Genomic DNA, 22765 nt, shown 5'->3' with positions numbered 1-22765 from the left:
AAGCAGAAAACCAATAGTTAACACTGAAAACTGAAGCTATGATTTGCAGTGTAGTTACTGTTCAAAGAAGAAATGTAATTTATTATTTAACGTTAACTTTAATATTAAATAAGCTTAATATTATACAACTTCATATTTGTATTAATGGATATACTTTATACTTTTTCATTTTATACTTTTAATTTAAATCTTTAATTAAATTACATGTATTTGCCTGTTTAAAAACACAATAAGGGGTTCATTATAAAACAATATACAAGTTTCTTAATATATTTTAATAGCAATATTACAAATATACAAAAGCAGGAAAAGTAAAAACTTGCAAGTTGCAGAAATATTTACATCAAACTTTTCAGACAGGCATGCACATAAATAAAAAACAAAGACATTTTTGTGTTAAATTGTCCATAAAAACATTCCTATATAAACTGTCAAATTCAGTTCAATGCAACAATTTATATAAAAATAGATCTGTGGCCAATTTACACAGAAACCCTTTCCTGCATCACACTTTTGACACTGGTGTAGCCACAGGCCATGGACCTTCTGGAAGAAATCCTTTGGATTCTGTGGATTCTGGTGTCTGACCAAATACTTCCACTGGGTTACAAAAATGTACACGATTGACTTTTTCGGCTTTACCATTTAACCCATCCTGGCTGATACTGGCAGCTTGACAACCTCCAACTGGTTGACTGGCCCAGCTGAAGTTCTGACCGCTCTTCTTGAGAGCAGCCAGATGTTTGATGTCCAGAGTAGTGAAGGTTGTAAACTGCACTTGATTCCTTTTGCTTGTGGGAGAATGTAGAGGTTCGCTGCGAATGGGCCTTGCCAGCAGGGTGGCAGATCTGACAGCCATTGGAGGCAATGGAGCCATCGCATCCCGGCTCGGAGGAAGCGTGTTGGTTCTTCATCCCAGAGTGGCAGTTCTCTCCTCACCTGCAATGGCTGGGATCTCCCTTGGCTGGATTGTCCCCGGGCCTCTTGGCATCTCCACAGCTGCCTGCATCACCTGCTTGGAGGTAGTCGCAATCGGCGCAGCTCTGTTTTGCTCCGCAGCTGTGCCTAGACGTACCCAGTGATGCTTGTGCTCAGATTGACCCTGGCACTGAACCGGAGACTTCTTGTTGCGTGATCTTGCACTGTTGGTGGCACAGTGAAGCAAGACGGCGATAATGATCAAGCAAGAGAGTCCTACCAATGCATAGATGCAGACCTCTATGTCTGTGAACACACTAAACATCTGTATTAGATTGCTCTCCACTAGGGGTGGTTCTTGCTTGGGTTCTTCTGGTGGAAACGGGAAGTTGGATTTCTCAAGCAAGTTTCCATATCCGTTCTTTATTGGACTTCTAGGGCCTACAGTAACAAGTGCTCTGTCTGCAACGGGCTTGGTAATGAGAGTTTTATCCATAGTGTTTATTGACTTAATTGTAGATACGCCACCTCCTATTGCTTCTTGAAGGTTGGAATTGGTTGCCGTTTTGATTGCGTTTGTGAAGCTCTCTTGGATAACGGTGTGTTGAAGTGTGTTCAAAGGGGACGTAAGGATCGATTTGGACACATTGTCTGCTTCCTCATCATCACTGGCCCGTTCAATTTCTTTTTTGCCAGTCCCTGCAAACTGTTCATCTGGTGGGAATTTCACCTTCACCATGCCTCCACCCACAGCCAGTTTGCTCTTGCGTTTGGATTTCTGACAGGCCTCACAGATAGCTAGCTCTGCTCTGAGTAGTAAGCCCTGTCCCTCGGCTTCAGCGACCACAACAAAGACGGACTCTGGGATCTCCCGCACAGATGCTACCCTTGGGTCCAGTGAAGAAATGGTGAGGGCTAAAAATCAAATTTTTTAGTTACCTGACATCTGACCATAGAAGCCAGTCGCATTTGAAGTTCCAGTCGTGTCTGACAACTGAATATGGGGGAGATTTTTTTTGGTGAAAGCATTTTCTTTTCTGGATTTTTTTTCTTGAAGCCCTCCCAAACAACATGTGGTGATGCAGGTGCTGTTTGATACATTTTTTTTAGATTTTCTGACCCCGAAACTCAACCTTTTTCTGCAATTCTCCAGTGGTCTCTCTAAGCGAGATCCCAATTCGTCGGTCATCCGACGTGACGTCTCCGTTCCCTCCTTCAGGGAACGAGGGTTACCATACGTAACCGAGACGTTATTTTTGGTTTGATTAATTAGCTCATAATTCGATTAATTAGACTGACAGCCCATGTAGCTACATGAATTACCTGCTTGGGGTAGTGTATGATCTCCTGTGTGGTTGTCTTGGCAATGATGGCCCTGTTGCTTCCTGGGCTGAGCTGGAGGTTCAGGGAAAGGCCAGAGACCAGCTGCACGCCCAGCTCTGTAATACTGACTTTATCATCCAGAATTCGGATCATCCTCTCCGCCAGAACCGAGTTTGACAACGGAGACATCACGTGAACAACAGAAACCAAACCCAACATGGCATCATTTCTAATTTACTTGTCTACCAATTTAAAAAAAACAAGCAATCCATCTATGTGCTGTCTGTATTGGCACTGATATTAACTAAACCCACACTAAACTTTGTTGTCTTAATGAATAATGAGAATCGTGCAAAGCTGACAGCTGCGGGCGGCTCTGTCATTATCACCATTACCTGCACAGTGGTGACTCCCACAGCCTTGCCTGTCAGCACGGTTCCTGCCTGCAGGCGAGCGACGCTCGTATCCCCAACTCTCAGAAAGTAGCGCACCAGCCGCGTCACATCTACCTGCCAATCAGAGCCAAGGAAGTATGCAGGAGATGGGCTGCTTGGATCTGGCGATTCTGCAGTGAAGACTCTAAGCACTCGAATCAAACTGTGCTGATACTGCAGCATGCAGCCTCGGCCCTTCCTCTCATCCTCTTCCTCTGTGTCCCAGCTCACTCTGAGAAACATGCGGAGAGAAGATGAACAACTCTTTTCCTCACTCTCCTGTTGTCAATATATATTTTTTTCTGCTATCTGCTATTTGACTATGCTCAGCAATCTCTCATCTTATAATGAAAGTCTCTGCAATGTCATAAAAAACTGCTAGGATATCTCTGCAGAACACATTCTCTATTCTAACAAGAACGCTTTGGAGCGGTTTTAAAGTGGAAAAAGTCTATATGAGGTGGAACATCAAATATAGAAGTTCTGAGCTAGTTAGAGGAACCAAAAATAAAAATAAAATGAGAAAATAAAATTCACAGTGGAATACAAGATTCACAATTCAAGAACAATTCACAATATAAATAATGCATTAAAACATGATCAAGAACCCGCCAAAAAGTTCATGTTAATAATTAAAACATATTTTAATATTTGTCCAATTTAAGAAAATAAACCACAATAATTTTTTTATAATAAGATTAATTGTTTATTCATAATAATCTCTCTCATCTCTATCTTAAAAATAAAGTCTCTGCAATGTAATAAAAATCTGATTTGGAACAGTTTTAAAGTGGAAACGATTCATATGAGGTGGAACATCAAATATTCAAGTTCAGAGCTAGTTTGAGGAACTAAAAATAAAGAAAGCAAAATTAGAAGAAAAAAATCACACCACAACTCAAGAAATCAAATTTTGACAACATAAATTGTGCATTTAAAAAAACGTTACTAACAACCAAACCAAATATTTTTTTACTCTCATTAAATTCACTGATATACAGTAGGTTTAAATATTGCTTATATAATAATATTTGTCACTGTTCACATAAATGTATTTTAAAGTGCAAAATGATATTATACCCACAACTGCTATATGGATATCAAATGGCTAAATGCTGAGTAAAAGCACCAGCATCTCAAGCCATATGAAGCTTGTTGGGACAGTGTGTCATTGGAAATACACTTACTTTTTGTTCCCTGTGACAGGAACTCTCCAGGCTTTGATCTGACTAAGCTCTGAATCAGATACCTCCATATGCAAGGGGACTCGAGGCATCCATACGCTCACCTCCAGCTGTGTGCTCAGGTAGCTGTAGGTGAAGTTCACCATCATCCTCACTCTTCCACGTGTCTCCTTTCCATTAACATACACAGAATCACACCTCTCAGACACCTGTGTGTGAAAAGGGCAGTGTATAGTTAATTCATATTTGCAGGTCAATGTTCCATCCCAACTTCTGCAGTTTGTGAGTCGTGCATTGTGGTTCCACAGCAAGGCACAAAATCACTTTCTCAGTGGTGGAATCCAAATGTTAACCAAAAATCTAGTCTCTACATTTTCACTGACACCTAAATTTCTAAATATCTAATTTTGGAACTTTGTATTGCAGAACTTGCAGAGACTTACATTACTGCATAATTGAATTGTGGTGTGACATTGCTCATTTTTACATGGCTTTGGATATAAATGCCTGCTAAAAGAATAAATGTATATGTAAAAAAGATACAGATGTTTTATGGTAATGCAGACATGAGTGTTAGTGTGGTGTAAGGTAATGAGCCCTGTGTTCTGTACATTGTTCTATCTCATTAGGAAAATCCATGGGCACTGTTGCATCACTGTTTCATTCACCCCCAGTACTTCGAAGACTAATTTATAAACCACAGAGCACATGTTCTGAACTATGTGCCATACAGTAAAAAATCTTTTAAAGACAAAAAAGAGAGAGACTTGTGCACTTCCTCCTTTATTTTCAAAGTAATGTAATTTATTCATGTGGTGGGTTAAGGTGTGCATGTGTAAGACGGACACATGACAGCACCTGGGTTTGTGTGCAGTAGTTCAGTCATTCCTTGTTTGTTATTTACCACTGAATAAGTTAGTAAGTCCCTCCATTTATGTTTTAAGGCTTAGCCTGGAAAAGACAAGCTCAGGAGGGCACTGGAGATCTTTATATCTTCAGATACTCACAGTGAAAGTGCCAGTGTTTTAGGTGGAAAAACTCTAATAGAGAATGATCCAGTGATATTAAAAAGAGCTCAAATGCTTCATAATAAGCATGCAAAAAGAAGACTGTTATCAAGGGCGCGGAGGTTCAAACAAGTTCATTGAGGGCTAGTGCAGTGGCTCTCAACTGGCGAGATCGGTTCTGACAGGGTCGATGCAAAATTCAAATAATCAAATTATATAACTGTGCATATTAAAGGTAGCAAAATAAGTAGGCTTATCAACTTTTAAAAGAAAGAAAGGGAAAATAATTTCTACAGTGCCTTGCGAATGTATTCATACCCCTTCATTTTTTCACACCAGGACTCTTCCTAGAGCTGGCCTTCTGGCCAAACTGAGCAACTGATGGAGAAGGGCTTTGGTTAGCATGGTGACCAAGAACCTGATGGTCACTCTAGTTGACCTCCATGATCATATATGCAGATGGGAGAAATCTACAGAAGGACAAACATCATTGCAACACTCCACCAATCCCGTCTTTATGGCGGTGCGGCCAAACTCAATCCTCTCTTAAGTTAAGACGCATGAAATCACACTTGGAATTTACAAAAAAGCACCTAAAGGACCATTTCTGGAGAAACCTGAAAATGTGCATCTGCCCCCATCCAACCTGACAGAGCTTGAGAGGTGAACAGGTGAGGTGAAGAATAGCAGATAATTGCAAAATCCTGATGAGCAAAGCTTGTCGAATCAAACAAAAAAGACTTGAGGCTGTTAAGGTGCTTCAGCTAAAGATTTAGTTAAGGGTATGAATACTTATGCAATGTACTTATTTCAGTTTTTTATTTTTAATAAATTTACGAAGTTGTGACAATTCTGTTTTTGCTTTGTTAGTATGACGTATGGAGTGTAGATTGATGTGGAAAAAAAGTAATTTAAAGAAGTTTATCATAAGGCAGCAACATAACAAAATGTAAAAAAAATGAAGGGGTATGAATACTTTCGCAAGGCACTGTATATCTTTTGTTACTGACGTCAAAGGTCCATTCAAACTCAGTCACACAAGGTCAAGGAGAATACATTAAATATGTGTTTGTTTACAAAAAAGGATAAACATGGGTTTGTGCTGTGAATTATTTCCGACTTAGAGCACTGAACCATGAAAAGAGATATTTAGGTGAAATATCCTATTCAGCGTATGTCATTGTTGATAATTCTGCATATTGTTGGGCCTATGCAGTTTATGGTAATGTGAATAAATTAGTTTGATTATAAGTACATTACTGTGTCTGATATAAGATTTTGGTCCTGAGGCAAATCCAGTTCAGAAGCACTGCTCCAGAGAACAATCCAGTAATAACAAAGGGCTCTTCATAATACACAGGGGGGAAAAAGACAGGTGTGCTTTGGGTAAAAAACACAAGTTCAATGAGTCTTGCGAGTCAACGTCTGTCTCCCTCCTGTTTTTCTCTTTTTAGGTGAGGAGCTAGGAAGAGGTGGTCATCTAAGCCGAATTCCCTGACCCCTCTCTCCTGTGCTCTTCCAGTTCTGATAGACAAGTCATTCAGAAGCAGAGTAAGGCTGCTAATAGGAAGCACACAGTGTGTGAGATTGCTGAAGCTGTCAAAAGTGGCTTGACCTTGACATGCATTACCTTCAGGACATCCTGGTCTGAAGACCTGCAGCGAGACGAGTTAGTGATGTCTGTGATGGAGCCATCAGCCTCAACTCCCAAAACTTTCACAGGCACAGAAACCTTCTTACCAGTCAGCACGGCCGTGTTGAGGAGCTCCGTATCCTGGAAAAAAGCACAACAAACAACACTCGTTTAGCACTAAAGATGTGCAAAACTACATTTTCAAAATTGACATGCCCAGACAAAAGGATAAAAGTTTCAAATTTAAATGTATTCTACATTTCTGTTGCATATTCCCCTGAATTTAACCAAGATCATGTAATCTAGCTGGCTAACATATATGATGTTTGTGAATTTGCAAAAATATGACGCATCTATAAGAATCTGATGAAAACTACATACCAATCAGTAATGTTTAACATCATCTGTGACCCTGGACCACAAAACCAGTCATAAGTAGCAAGGGTATATTTGAAGCAATAGCCAACAATACATTGTATGGGTCAAAATTATACATTTTTCTTTTATGCCAAAAATCATTTGGATATTAAGTAAAGATCATGTTCCATGAAGATATTTTGTAAATTTCCTACCGTAAATATATCAAAACTTAATTTTTGATTAGTAACATGCATTGCTAAGAACTTCATTTGGACAACTTTAAAGGCCATTTTCTCAATATTTTAGATTTTTTTTGTACCCTCAGATTCCAGATTTTCAAATAGCTGTATCTCAGCCAAATATTGTCCTATCCTAACAAACCATACATCAATGGAAAGCTTATTTATTTGGCTCAATTTAAAAAAAATTACCCTTATGACTGGTTTTGTGGTCCAGGGTCACATATGCAAGTGTTTTCCAACAAAAGTGTTTATGTGTTACGGAAGGAGACTCACACAAGAGGATTAGAAAAAATACAATATAGTTTATTTTCAACAAGGAGTGCAGATGGCTCGGGCAGGTGAGTAATAGAGCTGAATATCAGTCTTTAAGGAAGATGAGGAGAGTAACACCGTATCTGGTCCACCAGGAGATCGTGGAATGGAGACAGAGGACTGCACACATCTCAGTTGAAGAGTACACGGAGTTATCGTGGAGCTGATGACTGGAACGGACTAGGGAATGGGACACAGGAGAACACACTGGAGGAAACACAGGCGGTAAGTATAACAGGAAGGTAAGGCTTTCAATGTCTCTCATGGATAGCATAGAGACAGTCCACTTCGTTGAAAACGAGTGAGGTGTGCGCTTTTGAAGGGGAGCTGATGATGATTGCAGATTTGTGACAGGTGCGTGTGATCAGTATTCAGGTGATGGTGTTCGCTGTGATTGGGAGGTGGCTGAGCCTGGCCGATCTGTGACATTATGACAAATTTATGAACAAAATTTTGTAAAGAAAACAACATTTATTGAAAATCTTAATATGTCTAGCAAATACGTTGCTAAATATTTTGCTAAACATAAAATAGAATCCTTTATGTTGGGGCCAAGGAAAATTTTGGCAGGGTAGAAAAGTCGGAACTACTGGCCCAACTAGACAGCAAAAACAATCCTTGTTGAGTCCTGAATAGAACAGCCAAAAACTTCCATCAGAATGTGTATGGCTGTAGTGGTGGCGCTTTAAAGGAGATTAATTTAAAGATAATTTTCTAAGAGTTTTACTGTGCAAACAAATAGCACACTAATTAAAGTATCCACACTAAAAATATCAATTAAAAATAAAAAAAAACTGATATAAACTATTCTATCACACTAATACATCTCACAGTGTCCTATCACTAATTAGCACAGAAGTATGTACATATGGAAGAAACATGACGCACTGTAAACAAAGCAGGCTAATACTTAGAACAAGCACTCTCGTCGTCTAATAAGCTCCTATGAAGTATCTCAGTTTGGTGGTGAGTAAAAGCTTAAACAGGTCAAAAATGTCAAGACAACAATCGTGGATCAGACTCTCTCTGTCTGAGTTTAATACCCTAATGATTATCTTACAGTGTGCCGCTGTGATGACGAACACACTAGGATGATTAGGTCTGAGCGTAGATTTAACTTCTAGACCCAACAGATGTCCACGAGCATCCTCCAAATGCAAAACAACAGATGCTGACTGTGATTTGAAAAGTTACCGGCAAAATCCCACACTCTTATACCGGTGTTATTTCAGGGACAGGGTCATGCTGTGAAATAGACTGTTCCAGTAAACAAATCTGGCAGCTAGCTTATAATGGACGCTTGATATCAATGAATTGTCACAATCTCTTTTTGCTTTATTTGTCTTAAACAGTTACATGATAAAAAGCTATATTATAATATTTTAATGGCTGCCGGTGAACTTGTACTAAAGGGATGCATGTGGATGGCTTTGGGAATTACGTGGGTGTCCTCATAAAATGAATGTCAGGGCAAATTCTGCAGTGGTTTGACCAATAGTAGTGGACGGTAGGAAGAGATCAAAGGGCGAAAGAAGTGGCACTGCGCCTCTGGACAATTAACACGCATATACACACTCACAAAAACACACAGACAGAACAAAGACACATAAATCATGCATAAGGGCTGTCAATGTAGCTAGTCAAAGGATTTTACACATGACAAATACTTGTCACACCAATGTGATTTCATTTTGAAATGTCCACACTTCACAGACGCCCTTATAAAACGTGACCTCACAAAACCTTACAAAAGTTAAAGGGATAGTTCTTTCAAAAAAAAAAATTCTGTCATTTATATATATATATATATATATATATGCCTATATACATGGTGCGATTTGTGAAAAAAACAGAGAGGGGGATGCTTTTGAAAACTTTTTATGAAATGTTTTTAATACTACAGAAACTGTATTTAATGTGATCACAGTTTAATAAAAACATTGTACGTAAGGCCTATTAACTGTAATGATTTCATTTCCACGGTTATTCAAACAACTAATAAATTATATAGAGAAAGCGAGCAAAGAACACAGCGGAGCTTTTTCAAACTCCGAATCAGTTAAACCATTGCGTCGCAAAATGATTCACTGTTTCGAAGCGCTCCAATTGGATCGCGTATCACGAATCATTTGATTCAGATCGGGACTTCAAAGCGTGTATTGTGAATCATTTGATTTAGATTGGGACGTCGGAGCGGGTTCGTGGGATGTTTTTATCCCCACCGGGAATAAAAATAATTCAGCAGAGGCAGGGATGCATAGACCAGAGGGGGGGAAATCCCCCCATCCCCCCCGGCAAATCGCACCCTGCCTATATATATATATAGTAAGTAATGACAGAATTTTCTTTTATTTTGGGTGAACTTTAGTTTGAAAAGAATAGTTCCATGTGATCATAACACAAAGGAAATTTCTCAAAAGTTAAAACAAACACTCCCAACCGTGATCAGTGGTGCTATTCCCACATAGTCTCTCTGAATGGTGTAAATCCTCATGGTTCCTTCATCCCGGATCATGTTTCCAGGCAGCTCTAGTCGCCACGTGATCATCTGGCTCTCTAACTGATCACTCTGCTCCTCCGTCTCAAAGTCCATCTGCAAGACCTCCAGCAGACCTCTGTAAATACAACATCAGGACACAGTCACATCCCAATCTCTGCAACAAGTGACTTAAATTCATTTTCTGGGTCAAAAGAGACATACAGAGTCAAAGAGGACAGTGTGGAATCTTAATAATGAAAGCACAATCCGCCATCAGGAGAGATGGAGCTTCTCATCCACTTCAGTAGCATTAAAACACTCAGCATTCTAATGAGCATATCAGGTTCATTGCATGAATAAGCTCACACCGGGCCTTTCAGCTGGAACTTGCTTTGATAAAGTGCTTTTATATAACTTACAGAAATCAAACTTTTATACAACTTCTTACGGTTCATGCATTTGTATACGGCATGCTGAAGCTCTCACGTAAAAGGAAGCTTTGAAAGCATCAGAAAAGTTAGTATCTGCGATATAGAAAATGCTTTCCCAGAGTGGACAGATCCATTTGATTCAAAACTCTGCAAATCTTTATACTATATTGTCTTAAATGATGCAATCTGATTTTTGCTTTCAAGACCATTGTTAAAGGATAAGGGGTGAAAAGTCAAGAGAGTCATGACCCATCATCACTATGCTGTGTTAAGTGCTTCCCAGCACAGCGTTAACCTCGCAATTTGGCTCTTCACTGGTTAATGTGGAGATCTCTGCTCTAATCTTGTGGAACGTGCTGGTCTTTAAGCTGGTCTAACACACTGATGCACTGAGGATGATTAAAGATAAGTGGGTCATCGCTGTAAAACACAGAAAGAAGGGAGCTGAGAGAAGTATTCAGGAAGATACTGCTTGCTGAATGGCAGCTGGTGACAGCTCCCGTTGTTGAGCTACTATAGTTTGAAAAATTCAATTCAGCGTAAAAGACAATATAATCACTGTCTTAACATGATTCAGTGAACAAGTGAAATAACTTGATCCTGTACTGATTTCCTGTTGTGAAGAAGTAAGGGCTTGTCCCTTTAAAAAATAGCCAGTGGCCTTTCGTTTACATCTCAGCCATCATCTGCTACTTGCTAATGCTAGTCAGAGACAGGTGGTATTATGTGGTTTCTCATTTTTAAGAGTATATGATTGTACCAAACTGTTATATATGCAAGTGCAAGATGGGTCATCAATAATTTTACTTCAGCACAATTTAAAAGTTTGGGCTCAGTAAGATTTTTTAAAGAAATTAATTTTATTCAGCAAGGATACATTAATTTGATCAAAAGAGACAGTAAAGACATTTATAATTCTTTTTGAAATTTCTATTTGTCAAAGAATCCTGAAAAAAGCATCTTGGTTTCCAAAAAATACTATGCAGCAGCACAACTATTTTCAACACTGATAATAATAAATGTTTCCTGATAATAAGAATAGAATAATAAGAAATGTTTCACCAAATCAGCATTTTATAATGCATTCTGAAAGATCACGTAACACTGAAGACTGAAGTAATGACTGCTGAAATTTAATTTAATTTAATTACAGCTATTTGAAATGGCAATATTACTGTTTTAACTGTATTTTGACCAAATAATTGCCATGGTGAGAATAAGTGTTATTTAAAAAACACTTAAAAAAAAAAAAACATTGAAAAGCATACAGTATCTGCTTTTTTAATTAATTTGCCAACCTGTACAAGTACACTATATGACTTCAGAGTTAAAATACATGGAACAAAAGCCACAAAACTTAAAATTAAATGTAATAATCCAATGAATTAATTAATCATTATTACTTCTGCTTCCTGTAAATCTAAAGTAATCAATACTAAAAAGTATAAGTATGTTACAAGCTGCTAGGACTATAGTATATACAGTATTCACTATATTATAGTACAGTACATGATACTAAAAATAAAGGTGCTTCAAAAGGTTCTTCAAGCAATGCCATAGAAGAACCATTTTTGGTTCCACAAAGAACCATTCAGTCAAAGGTTCTTTAAAAAAACCATCTCTTTCTTACCTTTTTGTAATCTGAAGAACCTTATTTCGCCACAAAGAACCTTTTGTGAAACAGAAAGGTTCTTCAGATGTTAAAGGTTCTTTATGGAACCATTTAGACAAAAAGGTTCTTCTATGGCATCGTGAAGCACCTTTATTTTTAAGAGTGTATACTCTGCAATAATAATGAGAAGCCATTGCCATGGACACTAAACAAGAGCCGATGAGACCAAAAGAAATATGACACCCAGATGGAGGCTCTTATTAACAAGATGCTCACAGTTTTTGAGACGCATTTGAATTGGATCCAGAAACACTCAAAACTCTTTATATGAAAACCAAGCCAATCGCTCCCCAGCTTAGATGCACATAGGTAATATAAACTCAGAGCTCATTCTTCTTAATAACAGTGGAGGAGTTGTATGTTTTCTGTGAATACAAGCAGCTGAGGTGATGGAAAGATATCACATTTTTATGAAGTTATTTTCAGTTGCTTTCCACATGAATACCTAACGTTATGGAATTGATTTGTGCCATTAATCATGAAATCGCAAAGTGGCGAGTTTTTCTCTGAAGCTGCTTTCTGTGCTTAATAAGTGTCTGTACAGGGTAAATGCGGTTAACCTGCACCTTTTTAACCAGTAAAAGATGGTATTTCATTTTCATTCAAAATACCATCCTAAGGCGAACAGGTTGTCTGAACATCTGTTAGTACCTGAACAATGGGGGGTGGGGGGTGGGGGGGGGAGAAATTAGAAGGTTGTTTTTCTCTGTCAAAAAATAATTTTGCAATCTGTCACTTAATTCTCACAGTTTCAGAGGAAACGGACCACATCTGGCGATGTGCAAGGGCAGAAAAAGCTTTTTAGCAATGAAATGTGAACTAGGGAGAGCCTGCGGTTCAGTGGTTTCTAAGAACAATGAGATGATGCAGCGACGGCTTGCCTTTTGCTAGTAAATGTGCTTTTCTTCTGGCAGGTCACAGTAATGGTTTGGGCGTCACTTCCTCTCCCAGGTTCCAGAGTGATGTCCCACAGGTTTGCGTCACTGGGTCTGGCTGTGCTAAATGACATGCCTTTTCTTGATGTGGCTCTGTGAGAAGGAACAAACAAACAGACAGATGACATCAGTGGAAAGGTCTAAGCCTCAGGCGGACGCCTACAGTCTGCTGACTGACCGCCTGAAGCATACTGCACACAAACATGATAACACCTGGCTGAAATGGACAGTTGCGATCTTATTGGCTGGTGCTAGTAGGATTTCCACAAGTACAGTTAATATACACAACCATTCAAGTATAAGGTCAGTAAGAAGTCTCTTATGTTCAACAAGGGTGCATTTATTTAATCAAAAATACTGTAACAATATTGTGAAAAAAATCTCACAATTTAAAATAACTGAAATCATTCTAATATGCTGATTTGGTGCTCGAGAAATATTTATACATTCTTATCATTATCAACGTTCAAAACCGTTTTTTTTTCTGAATTCTTTAAGAAAAAAGTTCAAATAGCATTTGAATAGTAACAGCAATCATTTGAAAGACAAATCTTTTGTAACATTTTAAATGTCTTTACTAAATGTCACTTTTGATCAATTTAATGCATCATTGCTGAACAAATTTAATTTCTTACTTAACTGAACTTAAGGACAAAATAACTCAATTTAGTAAGCATCATTTTAAAGATTTGATGTCCAAATTAGCACATAATCTCAACATTCACAAGAAGAACTGTATATTTGGCTTCACTTTTTGAATTATATTTATGAAACAACATAATACTTTTGGATGGACATTCTGATTACAAAGTCTACGCCCATGAGCAAAAATTATTTTAAAAAATTAAAAAAAACACACTGGTTTATTATCTGCCCCTAACCTGTGATTGGTTTGCTCTAAGTGGGTGTTTCTTGACCAGAATAAACTACTGTACAAACTGGACTAGACTTAATGATAACAGTAAAAAAAAAAAAAAAAAAGGAAACAGATGGAAAGTAGACTAATCACAGGCTAATGGATATGTAAAATTTTAAGCACGAAGCTCAGTATTTACTGTATGACTGCCTCTGGGCAATACTGAAAGGAAAAACACACAAACATGCTCACACAGTAAAAATCCATGTATGATACAATGAACATGTCCAGTACTAACTGAATGTTTGCTAGAGGGCATGTGTGTTAAAGACGCTGACCTGCACATCGAAAGGTTGAGGTGGAAAAAGTTCACCTGTCCTCTGACGGACAGAAAATCAACAAACACATCTCAAGCCCATCTGCGCTGACATCCCTTTCCATTCAACCTGACTCGTGGGCCACATTTATACAAAATAAATAAATAAATAAACAAACAAACAACATGTACAAACTCGCTAATGGCAGTAGAAGGAGATATAATTGACAGCTTTTAAATCCTGTTCGTAGGACCTGCTAACCAAGGGTTGAGGTCAGTCGGCATGGCTCTCAATTCCCTGTTTCACTTGCCAGTTTTAAATCTTGGCTCAATCTCTATTGCAGAAAGAGTGATTGGACATTTAACATTGTTGTATTTATCAAGGGTGTAGAGCGAGTATGCCGCACTGGAGAATTGAATCTCTCTGTCTCCTTTGGCTTGGGCCAACATTGCCACATGTCCACCATTTAGTTTAAAGACAGAGCCAAATGCTTCTTTTCTCCTCCCGTATCTCTCGGCTTTATCCAGCAGCCAGACAGTTTGCCGGTCCCTCCTCTCCACTGAGACCGTGGAATCTTGCCACGTGAGAATCTCCCAGACATGTGCTGGAGTCAGGCGTCTTGGGAAGCACGGCCAGAGAGGAAACAGGTCACGGTGGGAGAAGTAGAATGAGCGCGGCTGACAGCATTGTGACACACTGCATTATCTTTCCACGACCCCTCATCCATCTTTTTTTTCTCTCTGTTTCACGCCACACACTGCAATTCTGCCTCAAAAACAACAGATTTTCATGCAGCGGATCTCAAATGATTCATTAGCGATGTGCACAATGAGCCTGTGCATTAAATGACACATGCAGATGTGCATTTTAATGATTATTTCCCAGAATGTATGATGCGATAAACACACACGTGATGGGTTTTTATCTGGTATTGAAAAGAAATACACGATATCACGGCTGGCTATCAGTTTACGTCACATGTAGATCTCTGGGATAGCGTCTGTCTATCAACCCCTGGGACTCAAGGGAGAGGGATCAGAGTCTGTCTTGCCCCATTGTGTATCGTCATCATCTTCAGAGCAGACGTGCAATTTTTAGAGACAGATGACGCCCTCAGTTGAATCCAAACATCCAACTATTTAATTCCATTTAATTCCAGGGAAATGAAGAGAAACAATGAAAGCGTGAGAGGAAAATAAGAGACAGAAAAAAAGAAATTGCAATACAGAGAGAGAGAGAGTCTGTGAGTGTGTTCTGTTTTGGTCTGCCAGGGGAAGAAACACTGTATGCATGAGTGGCAAAAGAATTCAGTCAAATCTATAATGAGGATCTTGATGGAATAAATCTCTGACACAAAATCAAAGACGGACGAATATTGATGTGGGGCTGCGTGGTGCTGCCTGCAGGATGAAGTATAGAAAATAGAACAGAATAGAATAGAATTGAACAGAATTCGTAACATTAATAAGTAGTATAATATATGAAATATTAATTCTAATATTAGCAAATTAATAGTTTGTGTCTATTTATATATATGAATAATACAAAACATTTCTATCTACATACATGTACAGTACATTAATGATCTGTTAACCAGTAGAATATAACCATTTAATATCATTCATTAATAATAAAAATATATAATACAAATATTTTAAAATGCTTGACAGATCGTAGTTTGTCCAAATATATCAATAAAACAAAATATTTGTATCATAATATTATGATTAAATGTACATTAATAATCTGTAAAGGAGCAGAATAGAACAAAATAATTTTCATATATCTATTATATAATAAAAAATAATCTAATAACAAAAGAACCATTTCACAGTAACATTCATTATTAAGTAATGTTATATAATAATTATTAGCTAATGCTTGGATAGTTTGTCTATTCCAATATATGAAAGAAACATTTCTAGCTATATAGATTTATATTAATCTGTTAAGCAGAACATTAAAAAGGAGCACTTCATTACATTCATTAAGTAATACAATACATACAAGTAATACACAAATATATATATATATATATATATATATATATATACTGTGTGTATATATATATATATATGAATTCTGCGTGGTATAATAAATGTAAACAAGTTATTTTCTAAATTAACAGTTTTTTTTTTTTCTAATGCACTGCACAAGTCACAGGGCACTTCATAATTTGTCATGTCTAGTGGGTGTGTGAACTAGTCTATATAGTCCAGGCAGCCTTCAGCTGAAATAACTTTCTGGTGAAAAGAGAGCATATCTCTGAAGGGTTGAAGACTTCACTAATTTTCAATCAGTGTGTGGATTATCTATCATAACCTCAGGGGTCTGGACTCAATCTCGGAGAGAGTAGTGAAGTGGGGCAGAGATTTTTCCCTGGATAAAATCAATCTCTTTGGGATACCAGCCTTCACCTCACTTTACTGCTAACACTGAAAGCGAATGTCCATTTGAGCCGGGGCTAGGGGCAAAGTAAACCCTATCAGAGCCGAGTGAAGGGCTGCATGGATATTGGGGGCTAAGGTGGTATATGGAGCTCAGCTGCTGGTCAAATGTATATCTCAGATCACAAACAGGGTTCCTCAACTCCCCAAAATAATCAGCACAAATCAAAGTCTCAAATCAGTCTATCCATAGTGTCCAAAGAGAGTCAAATCACTTTAGGGAATAGACAAAAATCACCAAAAAAGTAAATAAATAAATAAAATTATCCTCACTCTAAATACCATCTAAATTAAACTACTCTGGGATTTTGACTATTGACTTACAATATGGGTCAGAATACAATTTACCTCATCAGTTCTTATGGACATCACCCCCCCCAGTTTCATTTGCCTTCAAAACAACTGCAAACAAACTTCTAAGAAAAAGAACAGCTTCGCCGAACCAGGAAAGAACAATACCTTTGGTCCAAAACATGCCTATAAATCCAATTTCACTCATTTATGTGTTCCTTCTCCATTGCTGTGGGTTGAGACTTAGAAAAAAACTGATTGCACTGTGTGTTTTTGTACAATAGAGCTCTTGCTGTAATATGTTCACTTCTGCCCAAAGGACTCAAGTAGTTATTAGGTATTTGTTTTCTTGCTCCACTAAGTTGATGCATTATTTATGTGGAGAGAAGCCGCACAAACAATGCAATGTTAAGAAATGAATGCTGCCAAATAATTTCTCCATTTATTTTGCCATTTATGGAAGAGTGCCTTTGAAACTCCTCCAGTTGGAAAAAATGAATTGAGCCGGCACAACGTTATTATATTTCGGTAATCTGTATACTGAGTGGGACCGTTACGTTCTCTCGGCTATGAAGTGTCATGACTGTAGTGTCGCGTGGCGCGTACTAGTTAAATTCGCAAAAAGCTTCTTGGGCGTTTGACATCTGTTGGCTCCATGCCACACTTCTATTCCAAATGGGACGCTGTTATCTCAACCCCAATGCACCTCCTCTTCTATCTTATTATGGCCTGACCAAAAGTCTCTTCCAGGAAAACAGTTGACATTTGTTGTGCCTTCTGAGAAAACCATATAATCCTGAACAGAGTAAATCCAATTTCTCAGCACTGCATTATGTGTACAGATTTTTTGCAGACTTTCAGATAGCAGCATGTGAAATTATTATAGCCCCGAAAGCCAGGTTAGATCTACCAGACACTTGTTTATGCCATATTTTGTAGCAATCTTATTTACTTTAAAATGCATCCACTCTCATTAAAGGGATAGTTCACCCAAAAATGAAAATGTTGTTTTGGACCCCATTGACTTCTACTGTATGGCCAAACACAGTTTTTCAAAATAAGTTATTTTGTGTTAAAAACAAAGGAAGTCAAATAGGTTTGGAATGACATGAAGGTGAGTAAATTATTTTTAGGTAACTATCCCTTGAAGCAAAACTGGCAAATAAGAAACCATAAAATCAACCTACCTGAGTATAAAATGTTAAACTGGCGATGTGCTTGATAGGAACACATAGAAAGTGGCAGTGTCTGTGGTCTTCAGTGGTTTCGAAGACATCTGGATGATGACGGCTCCTCCGAGGCGTAATCGCATAAACGTGGGGTTTCCAGGAGGTGATCGCAGGAGGTTTACAGTCCCAATCCTCTTCATAGAGGTTCCATAGATCTGCCGTCCCAGGTCACCATGCTGTGGACCCCTTCTTATCTTGCTCTCTTGCGGGACACACTGACCACTGGGACTGGGTCTGATCTGGTAGTAAAGTTCAGCAACATTTCCTCTTTGATCGCCTCTCTGCTCCCAGCTCGACCTGCCACCTCCAGGGTTGAACCAGGCTGGCTCAGGCTTCAGGTGCACCAAGCAGAAGCCACCATCTGCCGAGATGGAGCAGCTGTCCCTGACCTCCCTGGATTCCCAGAAGGAGTGTGCCGTAACACAAAGGTACCCTCTTTCATTCTGTCCTGGGATGTTTTGCATCGGGCCCTCGCTCATATCCTCCCTATTACCGGTTGCATAAAACAACACATACAGGGCAGGCGTAGAAGAACGTACTTGACGGGCCAGTATAAACGGTTGGATCCTGGGGCCAGTGTGGATCATATGCAGTGGTATAGACTGCTCCAAAGACATGGGACCATAGCTGACATTGATAGCTGACTGGCCAGTGAGTCCAGTGCCTTTGTGGTTGCCTTTGTGCCCGCAGGCTGGAGTTGTCCATTACGTCCTGCCTGGTGTCTCTGAGGAGGAGGTAGTCTGCATTGATGATTTGATAGTTCACACTTGGAAGAACAGCGATAGGGGACAGGGATCTTGGGTCATCTGACAACTCCACAACCTTCATTCCTTGAGGACAAAACAGATTAAGCATAATAGAGCATAAGTATAAGAGAGTATAAAGTATTAATGCAATTTCCAATACAGGTTGTACACGTCACATAACCCTACTGGCCCCTATAGCGCATTTTTCAAATTAGTGGTTTTCAACTGGTTTTGTTTCAGGGACATCAAGTAGCGACCCAACACCATTTCAATGGAATTTCAATGGTTTTATGCTCTTGGCAGCCAAAAATGCGCTGCACAAAAACATTGAGATTGTCTTCACTGCATTTAAGGCCATATAAAGAAGTTTGTTCTTATAACTTGCATAGTTTTCTTAATGGGTTTGGAGGATGAGAACATATCACACAACCTGCCTACGTTGGCATGCACCTATTTAAATGAACTTGAATAAAAAAAACATAGTTTAATTGGATACATCTTTTAGGGAAAAAATGCATATAGGATATTGTCTTCACTAATTTAAAAGCACATCTATTTTACTATCCTAATTACGCATTATTAAATGGTTAGTTGCATTTTATTATTTGCATTTTATTCCTGTCTCCAACTCCAATGCATTTTTGAATCACAGCCCACTAGTTGAGAATGACTGTTCTATAGGAATCTGTACTAATAAAACCTTTCATTCCAAAACACTGTAAAGGCAAGGTTACTTTCACAGAACATTATGCTTGGTAAATATGCTATCAAAACTGTTTTGTATGTTCTAGACAGCTATACCTCAGTGCTCTTGCTATTTCTATATTGCAGAGTTGTATTTCGGAGAAGTCATTTGCTAGATGGCGTTCCTTCCTCATTCAAAGTCAGAGTAAAAAAAAAAAAAAGATTGGTCTAAACTTGTCAGCAAAAACCCATCATTCTGTTGCCGTTTGAAACTCTCCCCAATGTGCTAGTCTATAATCTTTTCAGAAAACATTTCCATAGATGTCAAGCCCACAAATTCTTTTTGCTACTTCAATAGCACAAAACACAACATTTCCCCTCTTGGTGCTGGATGATTTGGAATAAAGCAATGCAGGGGGAGGCAAAAATAGTCAACATCACTCTGATCAGGTATACTGTGTGTCCGGACAAGCAGCTTGTCAAATCACTCATCTGGGATAGATGCTTTAACCTTTACCTTCTGACAGGCTGCAAGGGCTACATTGCCTTCTGATTGCTAAAGTGCAGCATTGAAAAGCTGAAGGTTGATCTTGACATGCTGTGCGTTTTTGGAGGAGTTTGTCAAATGCCGATCCATGTGTCATACTGATACGTGAATGAATGTGATTGCTATTCCTAAAAGAAAATCCTTCAAGTAAGGCAACAACAACTTGAGAAAACTTGATTATATTTGTTTATATTTGAATATACATTTTACTGAAATAATGCACATATTGTGTATTACACAATAATGCACATATCTAGCGCGTAGGTTCAAAGAAAAAATTTTTTCATAGTTTTTTTATTGAATTTTCAATTGATCTGATTTTTCACACTACATTTTCTTTTAAAGCAGCACTATGTAACTTTTTCTGTGTTCAAAATTTGCAAAATGTATATAATGAGCGAGTACATCATGAATTCATCTTCCAAACCGCGTTTTTGTCTTATTCCGAATCACTACGGTACACTTATAATAAGTACTTATATTTGGACTATTGTAGCCTGGTCGGGTCGTCACCGCTGCGAAGTAACACATACCTGCGTGAATCGCCATAGACATAAACTGTTTCATGCTCTAAAAGAACCAACACACTATATTAACAAAAATGTGTAATATAATAAACTATCAAATATTTTATCTACATGCCAAAGTGCAAAATAAAATGTTCAGTGATAAAAAAAAATAAGGGCTGACAAAGAAGTAACCAGAGAGAGTCGTTTCTTGCAAGGCAGTTTTATCTGCTTGTATTTGATATTAAACACCTGATATGTGTACTTGGAATAGTTTTTTGCAGCCTCTGTAAGTAGATTATACACAACTCCCTGGACGACACTTGAAGGTGATCAACTTCCAGTTGAAAAGAGCATGTTTAAATAAGGTGAGTGAGCCCACAACAGGACATTTTAAGCATTATAAACCTGTATAGTTCTTAGAGAAGATCATTGGGAGGAAAAAATTCCATTATAGTCCTACAGACCATTGTATGAATTCATAGACAATCCTCACTTCTGTCCGTTTTAAAATCTATCTTCATTTATGTTTTAGGTATACTTAGTAAAACTACTATTTTTAGAAATATTTTTAAACTGATACTTTATGTTTGAGCTTTAATTTCCAGTCTGTTAAATCAGGTTATATCTGCCTATCAAGCTACACTTTGCTAATCAATGTGATGATTTGTCCTACTGGCATCCTATTGATGAATAGAACAGCATACAGTCAAATAAACAATATATTTGCATCTCAGACTAGGAATCTCATATGTGAAAGTGATGTTTCAAAGTAGGTTAATGGCTGAGCCCAAGGGTAAAAATGGACTACTGTCTGTGCAGTGTCTAAGAACATTAGGCCAAACATGACTGAGTTTGCACAGCTCAAACTAGGACTGAGCCTCTGCACTGATGGCAAGCCTATTTGTCAGACTCTCTCATTTTTAAATTGCTGCTTTTGGCATTACTAAAAACTCCACAGCATATCATTTCCAAATTAGGAGCTTTCCAAGTATGGTTTTATTCCATGTGAATCAAGACGATTTGAGAAAAATCCCCTCCTCTCAGTTTCACTATTAAAAACCTTAGCATAGACTTCAAAACAACTGTGATAAAGTTTTAATTCCACAATTAAATAATCAACTTTAAATAATAACTAAGCAGCTATTTGCATTCTGCAAGTAATTATATAAGCAAATTGCAATTAAATCTATATTTACTTTGTATGCAAAGCAATATTAATAGCCAAATTAATCCAAAGAAACATTTATATTAATGATGGTTGCTTAATCACATACAAAAAGTTACTTCCAATAAAGTTCACAACTCAGGTTACAATTTAAATATGCAAATAACTGATATTAATGCAAACATTTTCACAGGTCTTTCAGCTCATACTCATACAGTAGATTCTGAAATCATTCATGATAAATGATAAGACATGGCTATTTGTGGCCAAACGACTGCAATAAAGTCCATCTCTACCCGGATAGTCTGATGCAAGATATTATTAAATTATAAAGAAGTGATATTAAATTATATAGAAATCTCCAACAGCAGGAAATGACCGGTATGAGAGGAATGTCTTACCTTCAGCACAGGATAGGCACAACGCTATAACCATCAGCAACATTGTGCTCGTTTGTACAAACAAGCCCAATCTGGAGCCTAAATTACTTTATTCCTCTAATGCATTCCTTAAAAAATAACAGCAAAAAAACAAGAAAAAATAATAATGAAGTGAGCTTTAAAATAAATGTACAAATCAAAGAAAGAAAGTGAACGTGGTGCCCTCACATGACATTAAAAGTAAAATCAGTTGTCGTGGCAGACAACGGACTCAAACTTGATCACTTATGAGTAGCAAAATACACAAACTAAAAAAAAAAAATACAGGTTGAAGTTAAAACTAAGCGCTGACACGATTCAGGTGCTGCTGTTTCTGGACCTCACGTTCATCTGAGTCTGAACGATTAAAGGTCACAAGCATAATCCTCAGCAAATGAACTACATGTGCGCTTTATGTTGTCCTGATTCTGAAGCCCCTCAATCTTGCCTGTCACTGTCATGTGGACAGACAACCAGCAATACCAGTGATATTAACTTAAAAGATGACCCTTGAACGAGCGTCAGACGATTTCAACCAACTAACAGTCTCTGCAATGTGAATTTATGAAAAACGTGCAGGAATATAAGTAAAAATTGTCAATTGTTTCATGGTAATAATATGGTT

At 38.0% G+C, this 22765-nt stretch overlaps 1 pseudogene; it reads right to left on the bottom strand.

Annotated features, from left to right (window-relative positions):
- Window positions 1-335: 335 nt before the first annotated feature.
- LOC107661184 (transmembrane protein 132D-like) lies at window positions 336-22463 on the bottom strand (annotated as a pseudogene).
- Between the last annotated feature and the right edge of the window lie 302 nt (window positions 22464-22765).

This window comes from Sinocyclocheilus anshuiensis, unplaced genomic scaffold (genome assembly GCF_001515605.1).
Source record: "Sinocyclocheilus anshuiensis isolate Anshui unplaced genomic scaffold, SAMN03320099.WGS_v1.1 scaffold671, whole genome shotgun sequence".
NCBI classification, from domain to species: Eukaryota; Metazoa; Chordata; class Actinopteri; order Cypriniformes; family Cyprinidae; genus Sinocyclocheilus; species Sinocyclocheilus anshuiensis.
This window is presented reverse-complemented; position numbering and strand designations above follow the sequence as displayed.